At 44.6% G+C, this 24,572-nt stretch overlaps 1 long non-coding RNA gene across 1 annotated transcript in view; it reads left to right on the top strand.

Moving 5' to 3' along the window:
* LOC308580229 overlaps positions 1-15,536 on the top strand; it is a 49,131-nt gene extending 33,595 nt beyond the window's left edge. The window contains exon 2 of the long non-coding RNA XR_014004720.1: positions 14,422-15,536. This is a non-coding gene — a long non-coding RNA (uncharacterized lncRNA). The remainder of the gene's footprint in view (positions 1-14,421) is intronic.
* The last annotated feature ends 9,036 nt before the right edge of the window (positions 15,537-24,572 follow it).

The raw sequence follows: 24,572 nt of genomic DNA, 5'->3' as shown, positions 1-24,572 counted from the left end.
TTTTTGCTGGTAGCAGTGAAGTTAACACCCAGGCAGGAATCAAAAGAAGCTTTGCCTCCCACTGACTGGCTGTTCTGCTGGGTGTTTGTGTGGAATGACTACAAAGAGCCAGTGAAGATTTGCAAAGCTTTTTGCCTTGCGTTTAAAACTAGGCCGTCTAGTTATGTGGTATCCCCATAAACTTCCCTGCCACCCTTTTACAGGAATCCCAACCCCTTCGCGCAACTGCGAGGTGGCGTTTAAAAAGTGTGGGACCAGCACCCGTTAAAGCGTTAACTTCACTTAAGCCCATTTATGTGAGCCGGCCTTAAGCACGTTTCACGACTCTGTGGCTGGGGAATTTGGAAACGCAGCCAGCCATCTGCGGAATAGAAATCTATTAGTGGTTTAAAAGCAATTTTTGCAAAGAGCTCAAATAGAGGGGATGGTGGGAGTTTTGTCTGTTTGAATGTACAGCTGCCACTATCGTGGAGAAAGGGGGGGGGTTGACTTGTTTTAAGTAAAATGGGGTTAACTGTCCCTGCCCCCAGTTCCGTGGGACATTCACCCTCCCTTAGGAAGGTGAAACAGGAAGATACTTAGTGTTTTTTCGGGGGACGGGGACGGGCAGTTGAATAATAATACAATGGTACCTCGGGTTAAGAACTAAATTCGTTCTGGAGGTCCGTTCTTAACCTGAAACTGTTCTTAACCTGAGGTACCACTTTAGCTAATGGGGACTCCTGCTGCCGCCGTACCGCTACCAAGCGATTTCTGTTCCCATCCTGAAGCAAAGTTCTTAACCCAAGGTAATATTTCTGGGTTAGCGAAGTCTGTAACCTGAAGCGTCTGTAACCCGAGGTACCACTGTATTGGGGGGGCAATCTCTTAAATACAGCGGTACCTCAGTTTAAGAACAGTCCTGTTTGCGAACTATTCGGTTTACAAACTCCGCAAAACTGGAAATCGTGTCCTGGTTTGAGAATTTTACCTTGGTCTAAGAATGGAATCCAAACTGTGGAAGGGCACCGGCGGCGGGAGGCCTCATTAGGGAAAGCGCGCCTTGGTTTAAGAACGGTTTCGGTTTAAGAACAGACTTCCGGAATGGATTAAGTTCGTAAACTGAGGTACCACTGTAAAAGCTATTACCTGGGATAGCTCAGCTGGTAAAGCATGAGACTCTGAAGCTCAGGATTGTGGGTTCAAGCCCCATGTTGGGGGAAAGATTCCTGCATTGCAGGGGGTCAAAGGCCCTCATGGTTCCTTCCAATTCTGCAAATCTATGATTCAATTACTACTTCAGCCGCCTATTGGCATTCCATGGGATCAATGTAATGTCATGAGACCACATAACACCGGTCCTGAAAGGACTCTACATTGGCTCCCAGTACGTTTCCGAGCACAATTCAAAGTGTTGGTGCTGACCTTTAAAGCCCTAAACGGCCTCAGCCCTGTATACCTGAAGGAGCGTCTCCACCCCCATCGTTCAGCCCGGACACTGAGGTCCAGCTCTGAGGACCTTTTGGCGGTTCCCTCCCTGCGAGAAGTGAGGTTACAGGGAACCAGGCAGAGGGCCTTCACGGTAGTGGCACCCGCCCTGTGGAACGCCCTCCCTTCAGATGTGAAGGAAATAAACAACTATCTGACTTTTAGAAGACGTCTGAAGGCAGCCCTGTTTAGGGAAGTTTTTAATGTTTGATGTTTTATCACTTTTTCACTATTATTATTATTATTATTATTATTATTATTATTATTATTCTGTTGGGAGCCACCCAGAGAGGCTGGGGAAGCCCAGCCAGATGGGTGGGGTATTATTATTATTATTATTATTATTATTATTATTATTATTATTATTATTAATACTAAGGTAACACTGTTCCCAGAGGCATGAGGGAGAGATGGAAGCTCTCTGTTTTCAATTGCAAAAGTGAAGCACCCATGCATACCACAGCCAGTGTTATTTTTCTAGAAAAAGGAAGTTTCGGAACTCACCAAAAACATTTCTCATTGCCTGAACTCTGGCAGTGTGAATGACCTCACTTGGGTGAAATTCCCCTTGCCAGAAGGGGATAAATGGATAAATGTGTGCCAGCGCCTCATTTTGTGTTAAAGACTGGGAGACACACGCGCAGAGAGCCTCTTTCTGTAGGATTGGGCAGTTCTGTGTTTAAACAGAAGGAATGCCTCTCCCATCCTTAATTTGGTCCTTCAATACCTTTGCTTTTCATTCTGAAGGGCAGGAGGACACAGTGACTTCTCCTGGACAATTAATGGGGCCTGTTTTGTTTAATGTAATCTGAGTCACACAGGTACAGTCTCCTTGATTTGTCTCCTCTCTCTCAGTCTGCGAATCTCCCTTCCACCTAAATAACGGTGAGATAATCACAAAGGGGCTGAAAGAATTCAACAAGTTGCTATTTGAATGACTGGCTCCAGCATTGTTTTTACAGCTACGTGGAAAATCTGTGTGGTGTGTTTGATTAGCCATTCCTTCCAAGTTCAGAGATACACTCTGAAGGATAAAATCAGCCCCAAAGATAGAAATTGCTCCCCCCCCCCCAAAAAAAAATATCAATAATTAGGGCTTGAAAGCTTTGCCAATGCTGGGCAAATGTGAATCTATTGAATCTGAAATTTTAAATTCGTTTCAAAGGCTTTGTTGTTGTTGTTTAATTTGTTTAATTTTCTTAGTTTACAAAATACTGCATTATCTCTTTTCTCGGGTTGTAAAGTCTTTTCTATGTTGTTGAAACTACTGTATTTTGTTCTAAAATACTTCTGAAAGAAAACATTTTTCCCCTTAAAAGGTCCAGTTTGGCTTACCAAAAACAAATTTCAGTAACAATTCTCAGTTACCTATGGATGTTGAAAGTATACCGGTAGTTGAAAATGTTGACTTGTTCTACCATCAAAATGCAACCTTTTTTGTTTGTTTTATTTTTACTGTTTAAGTATTTTGTCGCAGAAGCTCCAAATCCAGCAAAACAGCAACAAAATAACAGCAAATGGTAGGGTTTTATTTCAGAAATCTAAACGGCTTTCACTGTGTGTGTGTGAATGCAAGTTTCATGGTTGAAAATGTTCAACAACATCTACAGTGTCCAAGTGGTTTGCTGAGAATGCCATGAAACTGAAAGATTACTTCCAAATCACGAGCTGTTTCCCGTTCCCTTTTTAAAAAAAATTCTGTTTGTTTTTAAGCATAGTTCATAGTTTTTTCCTGCACCCAAGTGGCCTAAAAATGTGATTTCAAATCTAACATGTTTTATGGAGACAGATATGAATTCGTCACCTATGATGAAATGTGAAGCATTGGCCAATTTGCAAGGAGCACTTGGGTTAGATGTGATTATTAATTTGGCCTTCAGAACTTGGTTTCGGCCCTCCTTAATGGGAGCCAGAGTTATAGCCTTTCTAGTAGTGATGGTGTCTTGCAGCATCCCAAGCAACTTTAAGTTGGAAGGATGCTATGGCTCTCCAGACGTCGCTATTTTCATTGGAGAAATGTTCAAGAGAATGAGTGTGCTCACTTGACTTTCCTTCCAACCAGGAGTTGCAAAGCTGCAACGGCTACCTCCTGTTTGTTTGGAAGAAGATGTTGAATGAGGAAGGCCGAGATGACAAGTTGAAGGTTCGAGGAGAGGGTCAGATGAGCATGTGAGGGACATGGGGATGGGGGTAAGCAGCTGTGGAGCATCTCTCACATGCAGCAGCTTTCGGAATACACTCGTGCCTCGGAAGTTAGACAGAATCCGTTCTGGAAGTCCGTTTGGCTTCCAAAACGTTTAGGAACCAAGGTGCGGCTTCTGATTGGCTGAAGGAAGCTCCTGTTCAATCGGAAGCCACGGCGAATGTTCAGGTTCCAAAGAACATTCACAAACCAGAACAATCGCTTCCTTGTTTGCGGCGTTTGGGAGCCAAAATGTTCATCTCACAAGGCTGATCGACTTCCGAGGTACGACTGTAGTACTGGGGCTAAGCCTGACAACCTGGGCTGGGGGCTCTGGTGTAAATGTGTGGACTACCACCCAGCCGAACATGCACGCCGAGTGTAAAACACACCACTCACTTCGAATCAAAACAATTCTGGAATCCAAAGCAAACCTCTGGCTTTTGCACAATAAATTCTGGCAACTGGTCTGGAGAGCAGGGGAAAAAAACCACTGGCTGCTTCTCTGTTATCCCCCACCCCAGGCAGGGCTTGTTGGCAGATCAGCTTGTTCATTCTGCCACTAGAAGCTACTCTTTTGCTTAGTGTGAAAATGTTGCTTGCTTACTTGCTTCACTTTGACAAACCGTGAAGGGATTGTTTGCAGATGTTGCTCCTTTCCCCAAACCCACCCCTCAGGAACTGGGCACCGACTCCGACTCCTCCTCTATGTATTTGGTGCAACAGCCTCTAGTGCAGTGGTAGCCAACAAGGTGCACGCCAGATGTTGGAGCCATCCCTGACTGCTGCCCATGCAACAACATCTGGGGGGCACCATGTTGGCTGTTCCTGCTCTACTCGCTCCATAAGCTGTGGCTGTCACAGACCAGAGCTAGCCGGGCAATGCTCGTCTTTAGACCAAATGCTGGTTTTAATGTTTCCTTGGAGATGTGCAGTATAATTTTTAAGATGATGAGCCTGATTGAGTTTTTAAAGAACAAATCTGAGACAAGGCTCTATTCATAAAAGATAGTATGTTCTTCCAGAGGATAAATACCATAACTAACTGATTTTGGAACGCCTGCTTCACCACTGCTTCTCAAAATAGACGCAAGAACTCTGAGCAGAATTCTTTCTTTACGTGTGTGCATGCATGTGCACAACCACACTGTTTTAATTATACAGTGGTACCTTGGTTCTCAAACTTAATCCATTCCGGGAGTCCGTTCGACTCCCAAAACCATTCGAAAACCAAGGCATGGCTTCTGATTGGCTGCAGGAGCTTCCTGCACTCAAGCGGAAGTTGTGTCGGATGTTCAGCTTCCGAAAAACCGGAACACTTACTTCTGGGTTTGTGGCATTCAGGAGCTGATTTGTTCGACAACTAAGCCATTCAAGAACTAAGGTACCACTGTATTCTGTCTTACTAGGGTTGCCATATTTCCAGAGGTAAATATCTGGACAAAAAGAGTTGTTGATCTTTTCTGGGGCGATCGCAAGAAAATATGCTGAGCTTATTTGAGGCCATCGCCCCTCCCCCAAACTGGGCATTTGCTTAAAATTGTAAATATACCTCCAGATGGGTGGATAGACCCCTCAAAAGAGGACATGTCCAGGATTTCCCGGACGTATGGCAACCCTGGTCTTCCAGTCAGGTAACTCTTATTCATTCTGTAGTTCCTCCTCCTGTGTATTTTGTAGAGAACAACCTGGATATAGTGTAGTCAGATATCGGTTCTGTGCCAAAAGTGTAAAAAATCAAGCGAGATGCAGCCCTCCAATACACCGCCTGGGATTGCTCTTATTTCTGGAGACCTTGCTGGAGTCAATTACAAAGTCTCAAAAGAAGTCAGTGTGAATGAGCAGAGCTGTGCTTCGGTCAGAGAGGCCTGGCCTCAGCTGGATGGCCTAAGGCATGGGTAGGCAAACTAAGGCCCGGGGGCCGGATCCGGCCCAATCACCTTCTAAATCTGACGCACAGATGGCCCAGGAATCAGCGTGTTTTTACATGAGTAGAATGTGCCCTTTTATTTAAACTGCATCTCTGGGTTATTTGTGGGGCATAGGAATTTGTTTATTTTTTCCCTTCAAAATATAGTCTGGCCCCCCACAAGGTCTGAGGGACAGTGGACCAGCCCTCTGCTGAAAAAGCATTGACACCCCATCATTAAAATAGATTCCCAAGGCACTGTGCCATTATCAATGAGCTGGACTGCCTCTCCTATAGGAAAAGGCAAAAGAGCTTGGGAATCTTTAGTATACAAATAGACATGGGATATAATCAGAATGTGCCATTTTCATTTTCATTTTGCAAATGTAAGGAATCAGACAGGAGAAGAAATCTTGCCTCCAGCTGCAGTAAACCTCGCTGCTAATGGCCAATCCCAGATTTTTTTGCTGGGTGCCTGGATTTTACACCCTCAGCTGTAATAGAAATGCATATTATTATGAAATATGTGCATAGACTAAAGGTAAAGGTAAAGGGACCCTTGACCATTAGGTCCAGTCGTGACCAACTCTGGGGTTGTGGCGCTCATCTCGCTTTATTGGCTGAGGGAGCTGGCATACAGCTTCCGGGTCATGTGGCCAACATGACTAAGCCGCTTCTGGCGAACCAGAGCAGCACACGGAAACCCCATTTACCTTCCCGCCGGAGCGGTACCTATTTATCTACTTGCACTTTGACGTGCTTTCGAACTGCTAGGTTAGCAGGTGCAGGGACCGAGCAACGGGAGCTCACCCCGTCGCGGGGATTCGAACCACCGACCTTCTGATTGGCAAGTCCTAGGCTCTGTGGTTTAACCCACAGCGCCACCCGCATCTGTGCATAGACTAGATGGAGACAACTATCCTTTTGCTATAGCACCAGTTTACTTGCATGAGACAAGTAGGTTAATGAACAGTAGGTTCAGATCAGACAAAAGGAAGCCCTTTTGCATACTGTATACAATGGGATGGGAGGAACTTTGGCCTTCTAGATGTTTCTACAACTCCCATCCATCCTAACTGTGAGTCATGCTGGTTGGGAGTGGACCAGAGTTGGGGTTCAACATTATCTGGTTTCCTGTCCCTGGAAACAACAGAGAGACCAAGTCCAGAACCCAAAGAACCTCATACCTTGGTGGCAGCTTCTTATGGGTGGAAGGATTCCCAATTTTACATTCCAAGTACAGCCTTTCATGCCACTTTGAATCCTGCTCTAAAGGACTTCTCAACCCTCAGCAGCTACATTTTGGTACTTGCGAGGAGCTTCAGTGGGGAGGGAAGGCAAGAACGTCCCATCATGTGCCTAGAATTCTTTGGATCCAAGCCATAATGCATCTTTGTTTTGAAAATGTGGTAAAGCTGCAGATTGGGTTGGCTTTTAAAAAAGGGATTGGATACATCTACAGAGGGTAGGTCTAACAGTGGCTTGGTAGTGAAATAGGACCTCTGTGTTCAGAAGAAGTGGAACAGTGGCTGAAAATCATATGATTTTCTGCTTCTAAGCTTCCCAGAAACATCTGGCAAGGGACGGTTGGAAACAATGTGGATTGGATGGTTTCAGACTGATCCAGGAAGCAGTTATGGCCTAATACCCTTTGTGCATTCAGAATGCTACAAAATTGTTTGATAGCAGCTCTTTCTGCAGTTAATGTTTTTTTGCAAGCTAGGGAGACTTGCTTGCCTTCAGTTTTGGGGCCACCACCTATTTTAGGGAATTCCTCATGTGTTCAGAACATCCTACCCACTCCCGTAAATCTGAACCAGGAAACGGTGTTAAGTTTAACCAGGCACAGGCAAACTCGGCCCTCCAGATGTTTTGGGACTACAACTCCCATCATCCCTAGCTAACAGGACCAGTGGTCCCAAAACATCTGAAGGGCCGAGTTTGCCTAGGCCTGAGTTTAACCAATCCCTAATCCAGGATAAAAAGGTAAAGGTACCCCTGCCCGTACGGGCCAGTCTTGACAGACTCTAGGGTTGTGCGCTCATCTCACTCTAGAGGCCGGGAGCCAGCGCTGTCCGCAGACACTTGCGGGTAACGTGGCCAGTGTGACGAAGCTGCTCCGGCGAACTGGCACCAGAGCCGCACACGGAAACGCCGTTTACCTTCCTGCTAGTAAGCGGTCCCTATTTATCTACTTGCACTTAGGGGTGCTTTCGAACTGCTAGGTGGGCAGGAGCTGGGACCGAACGACGGGAGCTCACCCCGCCGCGGGGATTTGAACCGCCGACCATGCGATCGGCAAGTCCTAGGCGCTGAGGTTTTACCCACAGCGCCACCCGCGTCCCTTAATCCAGGATAGCAAACCATAATTTGATTGCTGGGTTTGTAAGTATTAGTTAAATCTAACAGTTTCCTGGTTGTCACAGGAGAAAGGGGTTTAAGAAACCTTAGAAGTACAGTGGAACCTCGTGTTACGTACCGTCCTCCTTGCAAACGCTGCGGGTTATGAGCTCCTCTAACCCGGAAGTAGATGCGCCTTGTTGCGAACTTTGCCCCGGGATGCGAGCGGACATCGCGCACTGGTAGCACGACAGCAGCGGGAAGTGCCATTAGCGAAAGCGGTTTTGGGTTACAAACAGACCTCCACAATGGATTAAGTAACCAGAGATACCACTGTACAGTGGTACCTCGGGTTAAATATGCTTCAGGTTACATACGCTTCCGGTTACAGACTCCATTAACCCAGAAATATTACCTCGGGTTAAGAACTTTGCTTCAGGATAAGAACAGAAATCGTGCAGCGGTGGCACAGCGGCAGCAGCAGGCCCCATTAGCTAAAGTGGTGTTTCAGGTTAAGAACAGTTTCAGGTTAAGAACAGACTCCCAGAACGCATTAAGTTCTTAACCCGAGGTACCACTGTACTGTGTTAGGGTGCAGAAGAGAAATTAGGCAGGGAAGGGAGGGAAGAGTCGGAAGCCTACACACGTCACATGGTTCATTCCTGGTCCACTAAACTGTACAGTGGTGCCTCGCAAGACGAAATTAATCCGTTCCGCGAGTGTCTTCGTCTTGCGGTTTTTTCGTCTTGCGAAGCACGGCTATTAGCGGCTTAGCGGCTATTAACGGCTTAGCGGCTATTAACGGCTTAGTGGCTTTAAGAAAAAGGAAACAAACTCGCAAGAACTCGCAAGACGTTTCGTCTTGCGAAGCAAGCCCATAGGGAAATTCGTCTTGCGGAACAACTCAAAAAACGGAAAACTCTTTCGTCTTGCACGTTTTTCGTCTTGCGAGGCATTCGTCTTGCGAGGTACCACTGTAGTTTGTTGGACTGGGATTCATAGAATCACAGAGTTGGAAGGGACCCTCAGGATTGTCTAGTCCAACCCCCACAATGCAGGAATATGCAGCTGCCCCAAACGAGGATCAAACCTGCAACCTTGGCATTATCAGCATCACGGTCTAACCAACTGAGCTACCCAGGCTGACAATTTGTTACAGTATGTCTGATCTGAACCAAAGTTTCATTCTTTATGAATCCGGTTATTCTGGTAGATGACAGCATATTGTATTGCTTCTCTTCATATGGCCTTTTTTAAAAAAATAAGATAATATTCCACAGTGCATGGCTCAGACTGAAGTTCATCAAAATAACTTTGTAGAAAATTTACACCATTATAAATTAATACTGATTTATACAACTATATAACTCTTATTTGCATCTTTCTAGTGGGTCTGCAGGGACACAGGTGACACTGTGGGTTAAACCACAGAGCCTAGGACTTGCCGATCAGAAGGTCGGCGGTTCGAATCCCTGCGACGGGGTGAGCTCCCATTGCTCGTTCTCTGCTCCTGCCAACCTAGCAGTTTGAAAGCACATCAAAGTGCAAGTAGATAAATAGGTACTGCTTCGGCGGGAAGGTAAACGGCGTTTCCATGCGCTGCTCTGGTTCGCCAGAAGCAGCTTCGTCATGCTGGCCACATGACCTGGAAGCTGTACACCGGCTCCCTCAGCCAATAAAGTGAGATGAGCGCCGCAACCCCAGAGTCGGACACGACTGGACCTAATGGTCAGGGGTCCCTTTACCTTTACTTAGTGGGTCTGCACAGCAGTAAAGTATATCTAAACAATTCCATTATTCCTTTGATTACTAAATACTGCTACTACAATCATTTATTTTTTTTACAAGCATTATACTGCCCTGTTGTGGCACTTTTAAGGACTGTTTTCTCTCTTAAAGTGTGGTGTAGTGGTTAAGAGCAGTAGACTCATAATCTGGTGAACCGGGTTCGCGTCTCCGCTCCTCCACATGCAGCTGCTGGGTGACCTTGGGCCAGTCACACTTCTCTGAAGTCTCTCAGCCCCACTCACCTCACAGAGTGTTTGTTGTGGGGGAGGAAGGGAAAGGAGATTGTTAGCCGCTTTGAGGCTCCTTCAGGTAGTGATAAAGCGGGATATCAAATCCAAACTTTTCTTCTTCTTCTTCTTCTTCTTCTTCTTCTTCTTCTTCTTCTTCTTCTTCTCCTCCTCCTCCTCCTCCTCCTCCTCCTCCTCCTCCTCCTCCTCCTCCTCCTCCTCCTCCTCCTCCTTCTTCTTCTTCTTCTTCTTCTTCTTCCCAGAAGCAATATAAATGAGGAATAGTGGTGATAATCATGTTAGCAGGGGATGTGATGGGTGTTTTAAAAGAATGTGGCCAGTAAAAGAACAATGGAAGCCAAAAGATGCAATTGCAGCTGTGGCATCCCATTTACTTGAGTATTTGAGTCTAGCCACGTCCTGCCGCTACGCATGCTGTTAAAAGTGTGTGGTGTTTAATGAAGCTAATTAAACTTGATAAAAGCACAGGTGAGCTTGATTAATTTATTTAGATGGTTGTATTGCAGTGATGGGCAAGGCAGCCTTTCCCCGTGCCTCTGACACTAGCTTATATAGTACATATGTAATTGCAATATGTGTGCTTGCAGGAAGGGGGAGGGGAAAATCAATCTGCTCAGAGAACAGTGATTAGCAAATACCCTTGACTGATTAGTATGCTCTTGAGCAAGGAACAAACAAACAAACAAACAAAAATCTTTAAATTTAACTACAGTTTCACAGCTGATCAGCTGAGTCTTTCGGAACTCGCAACTTGGCAAGCTGAGTGCTGTTTTCACCAGGAAAGAGATCCACTTCTCCACTAAAAGCTCCACGACGTTATAGCTAGAGCAACAGTATTTCTGGAAGCTGCAGTTTAAAGCAATCTTTGCTTATAGAAGACAATAGACAGTGGTGGGTGCTTTGACAAATTTCCATCATCATCGTCATTATCATCATCATTATTATTAAAATTTGTATACCACCCTATACCTGCAGGTCTCAGGGAGGTTTGCAAGATAAAATCACAATATAAAACACAAATAATCAACATAAAAATAAAAACAAATAACACCCCACCCCTTCTTCAAGCCTTTGGGCAAGCCGTGCTTAAAAATGTCTAGTTTTAGGGCAGACTGGAGTCAGGAAATCATATATCTTATATCAAATATGAGATAAACATATGACAAAGAACCCAGATTTGAGGGCTGAGCCAAAATTGCTGCAAACGCCCCCCCCCCAAATGCCGCTACTATTTGCAGGTAGCAAAATTGAGGGGATGTCAGAGAATTCCAGCGGAAGCAGGGAAAGAAATCGCCAATGCTTGCTTATTCATTCCATGTCCAGAAGAGAAATCAATCCAGCAATTATTATTGATATTCACTTGTCAGGGACAGGCAGGGCTCGGTTTAAGAACGGCTTTGTTGCCTCCCTCCCTAAGCCAGGCAGGTGCCGAATTCTGCGGGGCGCCAGAAGGCTAAAAGGGGGAAAAACTGAGCTGACACTCAGTGGGAGCAGCTCACGCACCCTCGCTCACTCAGCACGCTTGTTCATCGTTCCCTGGACTCTCGCCTGGCGCCCTTCAGAACTTGGCGCCCTGGCGCCCCACGCCACTAGCCTCAATGGATAAGATGGGCCTGCTGGCACTTCTCCTTCCCAAAGCCTGGGAAGCTTCTGCCTGGCTTAGGGAGGGAGGCACGATACTGACACACATGACGTCCCCCACCCAATCGCCTTCATAAACTGGCGCCGCTGGCCCTAACACTCTCCTACGAAAAAAATTCACTGCACATCACTGAAGGACCCGATGTGTCAGGAGCAAAGGGAGGGGGGGAGAGACAGTGGCTAAAGAAGTGTTTCCCAGCCTTGGGTCTCCTGCTGTTTTTGGACTACAACTCCCATCATCCCTGACCACTGTTCCTGCTAGCTAGGGGTGATGGGAGTTGTAGTCCAAAAAAACAGCTGGAGACCCAGGTTTGGGAAACCCTGGCCTAAAGGGAGGAGGCAGCAGAGGCATCCCACCCATCCCTGCCCCCATCGTCAGGAGGGGCTCGAGGAGACAAGCACGGCGTCTACTTACCTGTAGGATAAGTCGCAGGTTATTTGCCATCAGATGAGGTTTGCGTGTGGCAGTGGCCACACTGTGGCTCCAACGGTCCAGCTCAGGGTGGAAGTCTGGGGGAGGGTTCCAGGTGCCAAGTCACCAGAAACATATGTGTGCATATTTACATTCAGGGGCTCCTGTAAGTTCAGGCTTTGTCAATAAAGAATTGAACTATTGGCCGTTTCTCCTCCTTGGGCTGGGTGTGCTCCGGACACTGCTGTTCCTTTGTTTTCCTGTCTGCAAACAAAGCCGTGCATTTTCTCTGTTTGCATTTGCTTTTCCTTTGCTGAAACAAATGGCGCAAAACAATATAACAGCAATGTAACCAATTCAGTAAATAATTATATACAATGATGCCACAGTGAGACAAAAAATATAGCTCTTGTCAGAAGTGAAACTGCAGCGGAAAGGAAACAGTGCTGCGTGCGATGAGCAAAGTCTGGAACACAAACCAATGCCTTCTTACATCCCTAGGACTTCTGGAAGTTACGTGCAATGTGGACACTTTCAGCAATGTTTTGAATGTGTAGACTCACCTATAGTTTGAGCCTCTGGGAGGCTCACAGCAACGGCAACCAAGAGATTCCACGTGCAGGAGAAAAGAGTGTAGTGTTTCCTAGGATAGTTCAGTCAGTAGAGCATGTGACTCTTAATCTCAAGGTCTGGGGTTCAAGTCCCACCATGGGCAAAAGATTCCTTCATTACTGGGGGTTGGACTAGATAACTTGTGTGGTCCTTTCCAACTCTATAATTCTATGATTTTATGATTCTGGTAGTCTACCTGTTTGTTTGCTTACTCCAATATCTGCCAATAGCCCTTGAAATTAACTGGGTCAGGTGGGAATGTGCAATCATTCTTAAAATAAAATACAAAAGATCTTGAACTTTGCCAAGTTTCCCATGTTGCAGCTCATTGCTAAATTCTGATGCAGGCTGGCAGTTTGCAAAATGGCTGGGTAAATACCAAGCTCGCGGTCTCGTCATTGGCATGCCAAAAGAAAGCAACATCTTTCAACTCTCCTAGCTCCTAGGGACAGGACGGATGGATGAGAGGCAGCAAGAAAAATGAGGGACTTTCAGGGGCAGCTGTGTTTTACTAACCCAGTCATAATGCCCCTAAAAATCCTTATTGTTCTTGCAATGTTCAGCTGTGATCATCAGTGGAAAGAGGCTTTAAGAGGTGAGTATCCAATTTTGGTAAGAAAATCAAAGCCCGGCACTGGATGGCCCCAGGACGTCAAAGAAGAGCAGGAATCCTACCTTTAACAGCAAATAAAAGTCAAAAATGTTTCCCTTTAACCATGCCTTTGGCTGATTGAGATCCAATGTGGGGTTTTTTGGGGGGGGGATTATTGAGTTGTTTCCGTTTTTATTTTGAATATGCATATTGTGTTTTTATATTGCGATTTCATTGTGTGAGCCACTCTGAGATCTCTGGGTATAGGGCGGTATAGATATTTAATAAATAAAAAATAAATAAAAATAATAAAAAGCCTCACGTTTTGTCTTTATGCTTTGCTGTTCTTGGTGCAAGTTTCCCACCCGCTGTTTTTTTCCCACGTGCACAAGCTGTTATTTATGTCTTGTTTTTTATCTGTATGGGCCTACGGCCGTAATAAAAATTATTATTATTATTATTATTATTATTATTATTATTATTATTATTCCCACCCGCTCCCCAGATTGTTTCTCAAAACCTTTCAATTGTAGACAGATATAATATTGAAAGAGTGTTCTTCTTCTTCTTTGGCAATCACTCGTAGCCGAGTCAGATTGTCTTCCATAAACATGGTTTTAACAATGAGTCCGTAAGCGACTGTGGAGGCCAATTCTGGACCCACACGTCCTTCCACAGTGGGGACATTGGTTCCCAAGCAGGAGTTGATCACGGTGAGGGTTTGCCAAGCGTGCCTTCCTCTTAGCACGTTTCTCCCTTGCATCCTGAGTTTGAGCGTCTTCAAAGCCCATGACACCTTTGGTAAAGGCTGTTCTCCAATTGGAGCGCTCGCAGGCCAGTGTTTCCCAGTTGTTGGTGTTTATACTACATTTTTTTAGATTTGCCTTGAGACAGTCTTTAAACCTCTTTTGTTGACCACCAGCATTACGCTGAGACAATGCAAGACATTGATGCTTTGCCCACTGACTGCTTAGAAATCACATGTCATTTCTTCCCTTGTGGCTTCTGCTTTTTGCCATACTGTCATGCAATTTTGCAATCTTTGCCTTAGCATTTAAATGGTCAGATTCGTTATCCAGTACCATTTCTGGATTTGCACGGTGGCGATGCATATAGCCTTGTTTATGATGTCATGTTAGCAGGGAAGTCCCGGAAAACGCACATGATTTTGGGACTCTTCCTAGGCTTTTTCCAGAATCTAATCTGTTTTATCCTTTTGTTGGTCCACAGGGCCCGTGAAACATGTCTCGGCTGTCAATCTGGGAGACTGTGCGGAGCGTCGTTTCTCGCCTCCATGCCAGAGAAGTTGCACTGCATGCGAGATGGTCTTTTTTGTATGCCATTGAATGCATATTGGGCTTTAATGTCTGAACACTGTGTTTGGGTCCTGCAGTTAGTTGCAATGAGGGAGTATCTGTAACAGAACAAATCCCGTGCTTCGCGGCTCATTCATCATTTATCTGGCTATTAGCTGTAGATGGGGCATTCCTATTCCTGTTGCCAGCTTACAGATCAAAGTAGCTCTATCCCAGAGGCATAACGACAGAACACTTCAGAACAGGTACTTCAGATTAGCCTAGAAAGCACTGCTGTCATTGGCCACCATCACAAACTGTTTGTGTATCATCTGATCAGAGAAGCTGCAAGGCTGTTCAGGTTTTTATTTGGGAGAGGGGTATGGGAGGGAGGACCCCACCATTCCTACACAACTGATCTGGGGACGCGGGTGGCGCTGTGGTCTAAACCACTGAGCCTCTTCGGCTTGCCGATCCGAAGGTTGGCGGTTCGAATCCCCGTGACGGAGTGAGTTCCTGTTGCTCTGGTCCGGCTCCTGCCAACCTAGCAGTTTGAAAGCACACCAGTGCAAGTAGATAAATAGGTACCGCTGTGGCAGGAAGGTAAATGGCATTTCCATGTGTTCTGGCTTCTGTTATGGTGTCCTGTTGCACCAGAAGCGGTTTAGTCATGCTGGCCACATGACCCGGAATGCTGTCTGTGGACAAACGCCAGCTCCCTTGGCCTGAAAGCGAGATGAGCATCACAACCCCATAGTCGCCTTTGACTGGACCTAACCATCCAGGGTTCCTTTACCTTTACTATATCTGATTGTCTGATAGGGCCAGACATGTGCAGTCCGGGCTGCTGGAAAGGGACTTGAGAACCACTTAGGCAACATGACTCCCTATCGACTCAGGACACATGTGCAGAAACCGACTTCCTTGCATGTCTGACCACTAGCCATAACAGGGAAATAGTGTTGGCAATTGCCATGTGCCAAATGGCTTGGAAGTACAACTGACAAAATAACTCTTTACTTTTTATTTAAAATAAATGTTATTTATGTACGCCTTTGTCCCGTGCATTTGTACCCTGATGCTCCTCCAAGAAGGTTGTGATCGCATATTTGGGGTCATTTGGTGTGTTTTTTCCATCGCACCGACTACCCTGTGAGGTAGATTGGGGTTGCCAAGCTTTTGGGGCCGGTGGAGATTTGAGAGAGCGCATCTCTTCTAGCTTCTTCTCTCGCTGCCCCTCGGTCACTTTCAAACCCCCCATCTCACCCTTCTGACACACAGAGAAAGAACATGCACACAAACACTGGTCCCATTTGCACGGTGCATTGAAAGCAGGATCATACCACTTTAAGCAGTCATGGCTTCCCCCAAAGCATTCTGGGAGCTGTAGTTGGTTAAGGGTTAAGGGTGCTAAGAGCTGTTAGGGGACCCCTATTCCCATCACAGTGCTACACTTCCCAGAGTGGTTAATAATAATAATAATAATTATTATTATTATTATTATTATTATTATTATTATTATTATTATTAATTTATACCCCGCCCATCTGGCTGGGCTTCCCCAGCCACCTTGGGCGGCTTCCAAAAAGATATTAAAATACTGAAATACATTGAACATTAAAAGCTTCCCTAAACAAGGCTGCCTTCAGGTGTCTTCTAAAAGTCTGGTAGTTGTTTTTCTCTTTGACATCTGGTGGGAGGGCGTTCCACAGGGAGGGCGCCACTACCGAGAAGGCCCTCTGCCTGGTTCCCTGTAACTTGGCGTCTCTCAGTGAGGGAACTGCCAAAAGGCCCTCGGTGCTGGACCTCAGTGTCCGGTAGAACGATGGAGGTGGAGACGCTCCTTCAGATATACTGGACCGAGGCCGTTTAGGGCTTTAAAGGTCAGCACCAACACTTTGAATTGTGCTTGGTAACGTACTGGGAGCCAATATAAGTCTTTCAAGACCGGTGTTATATGGTCTCGGCAGCTGCTCCCAGTCACCAGTCTAGCTGCCGCATTCTGGATTAGTTGTAGTTTCTGGGTCACCTTCAAAGGTAATAATAATAATAATAATAATAAATTTTATTTATATCCCGCCCTCCCCAGCCAAAGCCGGGCTCAGGGCGGCTAACAACAATCAAATAATCAGTCAAATAATCACACAATCTAAAAATATTTCATTATAAAAATTAATTAATTTAATGTGCCCACGTAGAGCACATTGCAGTAGTCCAAGCAGGAGATAACCAGAGCATGCAGCACTCTGGAAAGACAGTCTGCGGGCAGGTAGGGTCTCAGCCTACGTACCAGATGGAGCTGGTAAACAGCTGCCCTGGACACAGATTTGACCTGTGCCTCCATGGACAGCTGTGAGTCCAAAACGACTCCCAGGCTGCGCACCTGGTCCTTCAGGGGCACAGTTACCCCATTCAGGACCAGGGAGTCCTTCACACCTGCCCGCCCCCTGTCCCCCCAAAACAGTACTTCTGTCTTGTCAGGATTCAACCTCAATCTGTTTAACATTCAGTCCCTCTTTGCAGCACTCCTAACAACTGTGACACAGCATATGATCCAATGGTGGTTTTGAGGGGTTCCCCTGTGAAAATTTTGAGGCTCCATAAGGATCTGTGACCTGGATCTGTGTTTTTGTGCCATTGCAGCATCAACGATTTTGACAGTGCAGTCAACGGAGACAGATGTGATCTGTCATTTGATGGCGGAAAGGGGAATCAATGAATCCGGCCCCTTATACTCTGTTCTCTCTTCCCATACAACTCCACACTCCCTGTTCCTCTCTCTCAACCAGTCCATTTCCCTTCCTCCAGCCTCCCAGACCACTCCATTTTCCACAACCTCTTAGTCATTCCACTTTCTGTTCAGCTGATCTGAGCCTTGAAAAAAGCCATTGAGCTGAAAGAGAAAATGGGACACAGCATCATTCTTCCAGCTTCCTTCTTCAGTAGTTTCAAAGGTGGGGAAAGGTAACCACTTTTGCCAACTCATGATGAAGATCCTCAGGCTTTGCAGAGGAAGATCTCAAGAACAGTTCAGAAACTTCAGCAAGGAGGTTTGAGCACATTACACTGATCCTGGTCCGACTGAACTGGCTACCCATTAGTTTCTGGGCCCAATTCAAAGTGCTGGTTTTGACCTATAAAGCCTTAAACAGCTCAGGACCGCAATACCTCAAGGACTGCCTCTTTCCATATGAACCTACCCAGACCCTGAGATCATCTTCTGAGGCCTTTCTTCGTGTGCCTCACCCATGTGAGGTCCAGAGGGTGGCAACATGAGAACGGGGCCTTCTCTGCAGTGGCCCCCCATCTGTGGAATGCTCTCCCCAAGTTCATCTGGTGCCTTCATTATACACCTTTATGTGCCTGGCAAAAACATTCCTTTTAACAAGGCCTTTGGTTGATCCGATTTACATCCTATGCCCTTTTAAAATGTGGAGGTTTTTTTTTTGAGGGAGGGCTATTGGGTTGTTGTTTTCATTTTTGTTAGGTATTTTGTGGTTTTATATCTTGATTTTATTCTGTGACCCTCGGGTATTGGGCAGTATATACATTCAATAAATAAATAAATTAGACATTGCTGCACTCCCATGTGCCCTAGAATTGACTGGCTCAGCATGGTGAGATTTGATAACAAATTCTCAAGACCAAGCCAGAGAGAGAGAGAGAGAGAAATGAAATAATATACAAATCTTCTTGGGAGCCTTCCTCGCTTGGGGACTGGGGCGTTGGGGGGGGGCAGGGAACGTCCCGCACCTGACTCTCTGCTGCACGAACCCTATTGTACCTTGAGGGCACCTCCATATTTCACCCTCAGCCTTCTGACAACACACCATGGGAACTTGGCCTATTGACCAAATGTTCTCACTCTGGAGAGCTTCTCCACCTACTACTGAATGGAAATGTCTTCTCTTGGTACAGAGGTGAGAGCCTGCTTTTCTTGGCAAGGCCAGTGGATATGATTAGCTTTATCTCTGTTTGGATTGTTGTCCTTAACACAGAGGAGAGGGCATTACCTCACCCTGGAGCAGGCTGCAGACCCAAAAGCGATTACGCCGGAATATTTTTAGTGCTCAAAACAGGAAAGGCCTGTTGTGGCTAAAAACATTTTGCGATTCCACCCCCCCTCCCCCCCGCCCCTTTTCTTTCTCTCTGCATGATCCCATTTTTATCCTCTTGTTCTAAGGCATCATAATGCCACGATGACTAGTTGTTTGGGGCGAGGGGGTTGAAAGAGGAAATGCTTGTGTGCTGGTTTTTATGTGGGAATGATTTTCCTCGGCTTCCTCTTGACAATAAATCATGCACGGCTGTTAAGACGAGGAGGAATTCCTGTCATATCTCCTCTCAATCTAGAGCCTCCAGTTTCTCTCATGGCCTGTGTACTCAAGTTGCTGGTATTTATCTCTGAAGTGTGGATCAGACACAGGAAAAAAAACCCAGCAGACCTGGCGCATTCTTCCCTCCTGCAATGACTCAGTAGCAAGTCCTCTTTTTCAAAAGTGTGTTTTCTTGTCTATGGGCCCGCTATAGGGTTGCCATATTTCAAAAAGTGAAAATCCAGACACAAAGGTTCTTGAGCTTTTTTTGTTTTCTGCCAAAGTTGTTGAGATTTTCTGGCAAAATCTCAAAAAAGGGAGTTTTTGAGCTATTTTTAAAGAACTTCGCCAAAATCTGGACTTCCAACATCGGTTGCCATACGTCCAGATTTCTTCTGACGTTTCAGCGACAGCTTCCAGCTGCTGTATTCTGACTGTGTCCAGGTTATTCCAGACATATGGCAGCCCTAACATACAGTGGTACCTTGGGTTAAGAACTTAATTCGTTCTGGAGGTCCGTTCTTAACCTGAAACCATTCTTAACCCGAAGCACCACTTTAGCTAATGGGGCCTCCCACTGCCGCCATGCCGCTGCTGCACGATTTCTGTTCTCACCCTGAAGCAAAGTTCTTAACCCAAGGTACTATTTCTGGGTTAGCGGAGTCTGTAACCTGAAGCATCTGTAACCCGAGGTACCACTGTACTATGCAACTTTTGCATATATCATTCCTCCAGGTTGACTGCAGCTCATATAAGCACAATGTCCTCTTTTGCTTTGTGGGGGTCTAAATTCGTTTCAACATGTCAAACCCATAGCCCCCTCCAGGCATTATTAACCCTCTGCTGCATCTTGGCTCCAGCCCTGCAGTTCCTCCTTTGCCTGCTTCAACCACCCATCTCCGCGCAGAGATCTAAATAGGAAGTCAGCTGCGCTCACATGGTCTTTCCCAGCCAATCAGGAAGCCTGTGTAAGCAAAGGGAGCCTACATCATGTGGCGCCTACATCCATGTTCACACCATACCTTTAAAACACTACAATACCACTTTAAACAATAACGTCTTCCCCCATGAATAAGGCAGCCTCTCAAATTTGCAAAAATACTAACTTCCTTTCAGAGGCTGTGGGATAATTAAAAGAGGCAAATGCACAAACCACCAAGGTGGAAATGTCAGAGAGATGGGTTCCGAGGAAAATATAAGGGAAATCAGAGTGGTTCAAAGCAAAAGTGGTACTTCTTATGAAATGATTTGGGAGGCTTTGACAGATTAAAATGGAACCTCATGTGAAATGATCTGAGAGGCTTTGAAAGTGACAGAGCAGAAACAAGAAGAGAGAATGATATGGTGGCAATGTAAAATTATTTAAAAGGCCTGGGGGAAAACATATAAAGATTTGAAGAGAATGTGGGAAATGAGGGTTGTTAAAAAAAATTGAAGTTATTTTTTTGAGCTGTACAGGACTTGATGGACTTATTGAACGAATGATTTGGTCCCTGTATTTGAGAGTTGGATGCCAGGCCAAGACCTACTAGCCTATATAGAAGGAAGAAACCACCGCCAAAGAAGATAAAGAAGATTGGCAAAATAAAATACTGAACTATGCAGGACAAATTAAATAATTTGAAACCCAACAAAGAAAGAGGACTTTGAGCTCAAAAAAGGGACAAATGTTTAATGCATATCTTTTAAGCTTTGTGTATAGATCTCAACATTAGTTTAACTTTTAAAAGTCACTTGTCATAAGATGAAGGTTTTAAAATTGGATTGTTAAGAATATAAGGTTTTGTGCATGAACAAGCACAAAGAATGGAACCAAAAGAAGGAGTGGAGGGAAGTCAAGCACAAAATTATGGTTTAAGAATTTGTTAATGGTTTTTTCTTTTTTGTTATTTTGGAAAATTAATGAAATGTTATCAAAAACAACAACAATAACGGCTTCCCCCAAAGAATTATGGGAGCTGTAGTTTGTTTGGGGTGCTGAGAGTTGTTGTTTAGTCATTTAGTCATGTCCGACTCTTCGTGACCCCATGGACCAGAGCACGCCAGGCACTCCTGTCTTCCACTGCCTCCCGCAGTTTGGTCAAACTCATGCTGGTAGCTTCAAGAACACTGTCCAACCATCTCGTCCTCTGTTGTCCCCTTCTCCTTGTGCCCTCCATCTTTCCCAACATCAGGGTCTTTTCCAGGGAGTCTTCTCTTCTCATGAGGTGGCCAAAGTATTGGAGCCTCAGCTTCAGGATCTGTCCTTCCAGTGAGCACTCAGGGCTGATTTCCTTCAGAATGGAGAGGTTTGATCTTCTTGCAGTCCATGGGACTCTCAAGAGTCTCCTCCAGCACCATAATTCAAAAGCATCAATTCTTCGGCGATCAGCCTTCTTTATGATCCAGCTCTCATTTCCATACATCACTACTGGGAAAACCATGGCTTTAACTATACAGGCCTTTGTTTGGCAAGGTGATGTCTCTGCTTTTTAAGATGCTGCTGAGAGCTGTTAGGAGCCTCCTATTCCCCTCACAGAGCTACAATTCCCAGAGTTCCTTGAGAAGAAGGATTGTCTTCTAAACTACGGCAGAATTTTAGTCAATATAGACAACTGCAACACCCACCCACACACCCACAACGAATCCCCAGCCCAAAGGTTTGTAGCTGGAGTCAGTCAGGGCCCTGCCCTCCCAGGCCAGGTGGAAAAAGTCATACAGGACAGGGAGTGGGCCTTCCAGGATTCACAGCCAAGGTGGCATGTGCTTGCTAGTTCTTTCTAAGCCACTATCTTGCAGAGGGCTCGTTGAAACACATTTCCTTACCTGCATGAGGATTTCAGCAATAATTCATAAGGCAGGGCTTTGAGTATTAAGCAACACTTTGCACAAGCACGTCCGTAGGCTGCACACAGTGCTGATTAAATGATACGGAGGTGCCCTAATTTTCAGACCGTCATGTGAAATCATGGCATAGACGCCTTGCTCAAGCCTAGTGCCGATTTAATGATTTCTGTTTGAGGTCAATGGTGAAAGCTGAAGGCGTCGATCTGCATGTCAACTAGCTCGCCACCCGATACAACTCGACCCCAGTGATCAGGACTACAGACCCGCCAAGTGTCCCTATTTTGCAGGGACAGTCCTGGATCCTGGAGTGTCCCACCTTTTCTTAAGATGTCTTTATTTTCATCAGAGAAAGGGTGAAGGGTATGGGACCTCCGAGCCAACCTTTAGAAGACCTCTGAAGGTAGGGCTGATATACCTCTGAGATTTCCTAGACATTACCGGGATTTGTACAGTGGTACCTCGGGTTAAGTACTTAATTCGTTCCGGAAGTCCGTTCTTAACCTGAAACTGTTCCTAACCTGAAGCACCACTTTAGCTAATGGGGCCTCCTGCTGCTGCCGCACGATTTCTGTTCTCATCCCGAAGCAAAGTTCTTAACCCGAGGTACTATTTCTGGGTTAGTGGAGTCTGTAACCTGAAGCGTATGTAACCTAAAGCATATGTAACCCGAGGTACTCCTGTATGTCATAAATAGCGTCCGGGTGAAATTTCCAAAATTGGTAAAAATGGGGAAACCCAGGCATGTGGTGGAAGTGTTGATTTTTTGGTGAATTTTCCTTAACAATAGCTCACCCCCCCCGGCCCCCCCAAAAAGCTCAACAACATTTGTGTCCAGATTTTCACATTTTGAAATATGGCAACCCTAGCTGAAGGCAGCCCTATATGCCACAGGAGCGGCAAGGATCCTAATTGCTAAAAACTGGAAAAAAGAAACTGTGCGAACAAAAAGGGAATGGCAAGACAAACTGTTAGAGTATACTGAACTGGCTAGATTAACAGAGGCAATTAGAGAACACACTAGACAAGAGTTTCAAAAAGCATGGGGGAAATGCAGAGAATACTTCACAAAACAGTGCCCTAAAATACATACCTGGACTTGTTTCTACAGGAGACTTTGTGGATATTTAAGTTATAATTAAAAAAATCTTAATAATTATTCATAAAGGAAACAGTTTATAAGGAGTAAATAAGCATGCATACCTGTGGTATGATAAGGTTAAAGCACACAAAGCGTTTAAAAACCATATTGTCAGAAAAGCATTGTTTAATGTTTGGATAAGATATAAGGATCTGCTAGAAAATAAAACCCCAAGATGGTTGTCACCAATGGAAGCAAAGGCACAGAAAAAACTCAATATGGAGGCCAAATGGCCGAAGTATTGGGAAATCCTGGAACAAGAGGGAGACAGATTAAAATTGCAGAGTTTTGAAAAACTAAAAAATAGAGTACGAGATTGGCTCCACTATTATCAAATAATGGAGGCATAGAATTTGGATAAAAAACTAGGCTTCCAGGTGGAAAAATCAAAACTGGAAACAGAATTGTTAGATCCTAAAGTTAAGAATTTGTCAAGAATGTATAACTTGCTGTTGAAATGGAATACACAAGATGAAACAGTGAAATCTGTTATGATTAAGTGGGCACAAGACGTTGGACATAATATCATGATGGCTGACTGGGAATAGTTATGGATCACTGGCATGAAGTTTACGGCATGTAATGCCTTAAAAGAGAATTTAATGAAAATGATTTACAGGTGGTACATAACACCAGTCAAGCTTGCAAAAATTTATCATCTGCCCGATAACAAATGTTGGAAATGTAATGAAACTGAAGGTACATTTTTTCACCTTTGGTGGACATGCCCAAAGATTAAGGCATTCTGGGAGATGATCTATAATGAAATGAAAAAGGTATTTAAATATACCTTCCTGAAGAAACCAGAGGCCTTCCTCCTGGGCATGGTCGGCCAATTGGTGCCAAAGAAGGATAGAACTTTCTTTATGTATGCTACAACAGCAGCAAGAATACTTATTGCAAAGCACTGGAAGACACAAGATCTACCCACCCAGGAAGAATGGCAGATGAAGCTGATGGACTACATGGAATTGGCGGAAATGACTGGCAGAATCCGAGACCAGGGAGAAGAGTCGGTGGAAGAAGATTGGAAAAAATTTAAAGTATATTTACAGAAATATTGTAAAATTAATGAATGTTAGAAGGATGTTGGAGTGAAGTTATATGGTTTTATCAGAAATGTAATAAAGAATTAAGTAAAAGTTGATTGATAATGGGCAAAAATGGAAAAATTGAAGGATAGACTGTTAAGATAAATTATAGAACAAAAATTGAGAAAGATGGAAAGAATTTGCTGAAATAGTTAACTGAACTAGAATACAAAAAGGGAGGTGTGAGGTGGTCGAGGAAACAAGTAAATGAAAAGTAAAAGGGAAACCAGCGTATTCTAATGAATGTTAGAATGATGTCAGAATGAAGTTAAGTGGTTTAAGCAGCAATGTTATAAAGGTGTATGTAAAAGGTTATAAAGGTGTATGTAAAAATGGATTATTAACAAGTGAGAATCCAAAGTTATAATATATTAAGTTAAAGGATTAAGATAAAAACAAAGAGGGAAAGAAATTGCTGAATTAACTAACTGAATTGGAATACAAAAAAGGGAGGTGTGAGGAGGTCAGGGAAGCAAGGAAATGAATGTAAGGTGGAAAGATTGATGTATTTTTAAAGTGTTTTTTATCTGTTTTTTGTATTTTTCTTTTATTCTTATGTCTGTCTTTTCCCCCCTTTTTTAATCTATGTAATTTTTTTCTTTGAAACCTTAATAAATATCATTTAAAAAACAACAACAAGTAAATGAAAAGTAAAGATATGGAATATTGGATGTGTTTTTAAATGTTTTTGTTTTTAAACGTTTTTGCTTTTTTG

The sequence above is a fragment of the Podarcis bocagei genome (assembly GCF_964188305.1).
Source record: "Podarcis bocagei genome assembly, chromosome: 2".
Taxonomy (NCBI): Eukaryota; Metazoa; Chordata; class Lepidosauria; order Squamata; family Lacertidae; genus Podarcis; species Podarcis bocagei.
This window is presented reverse-complemented; position numbering and strand designations above follow the sequence as displayed.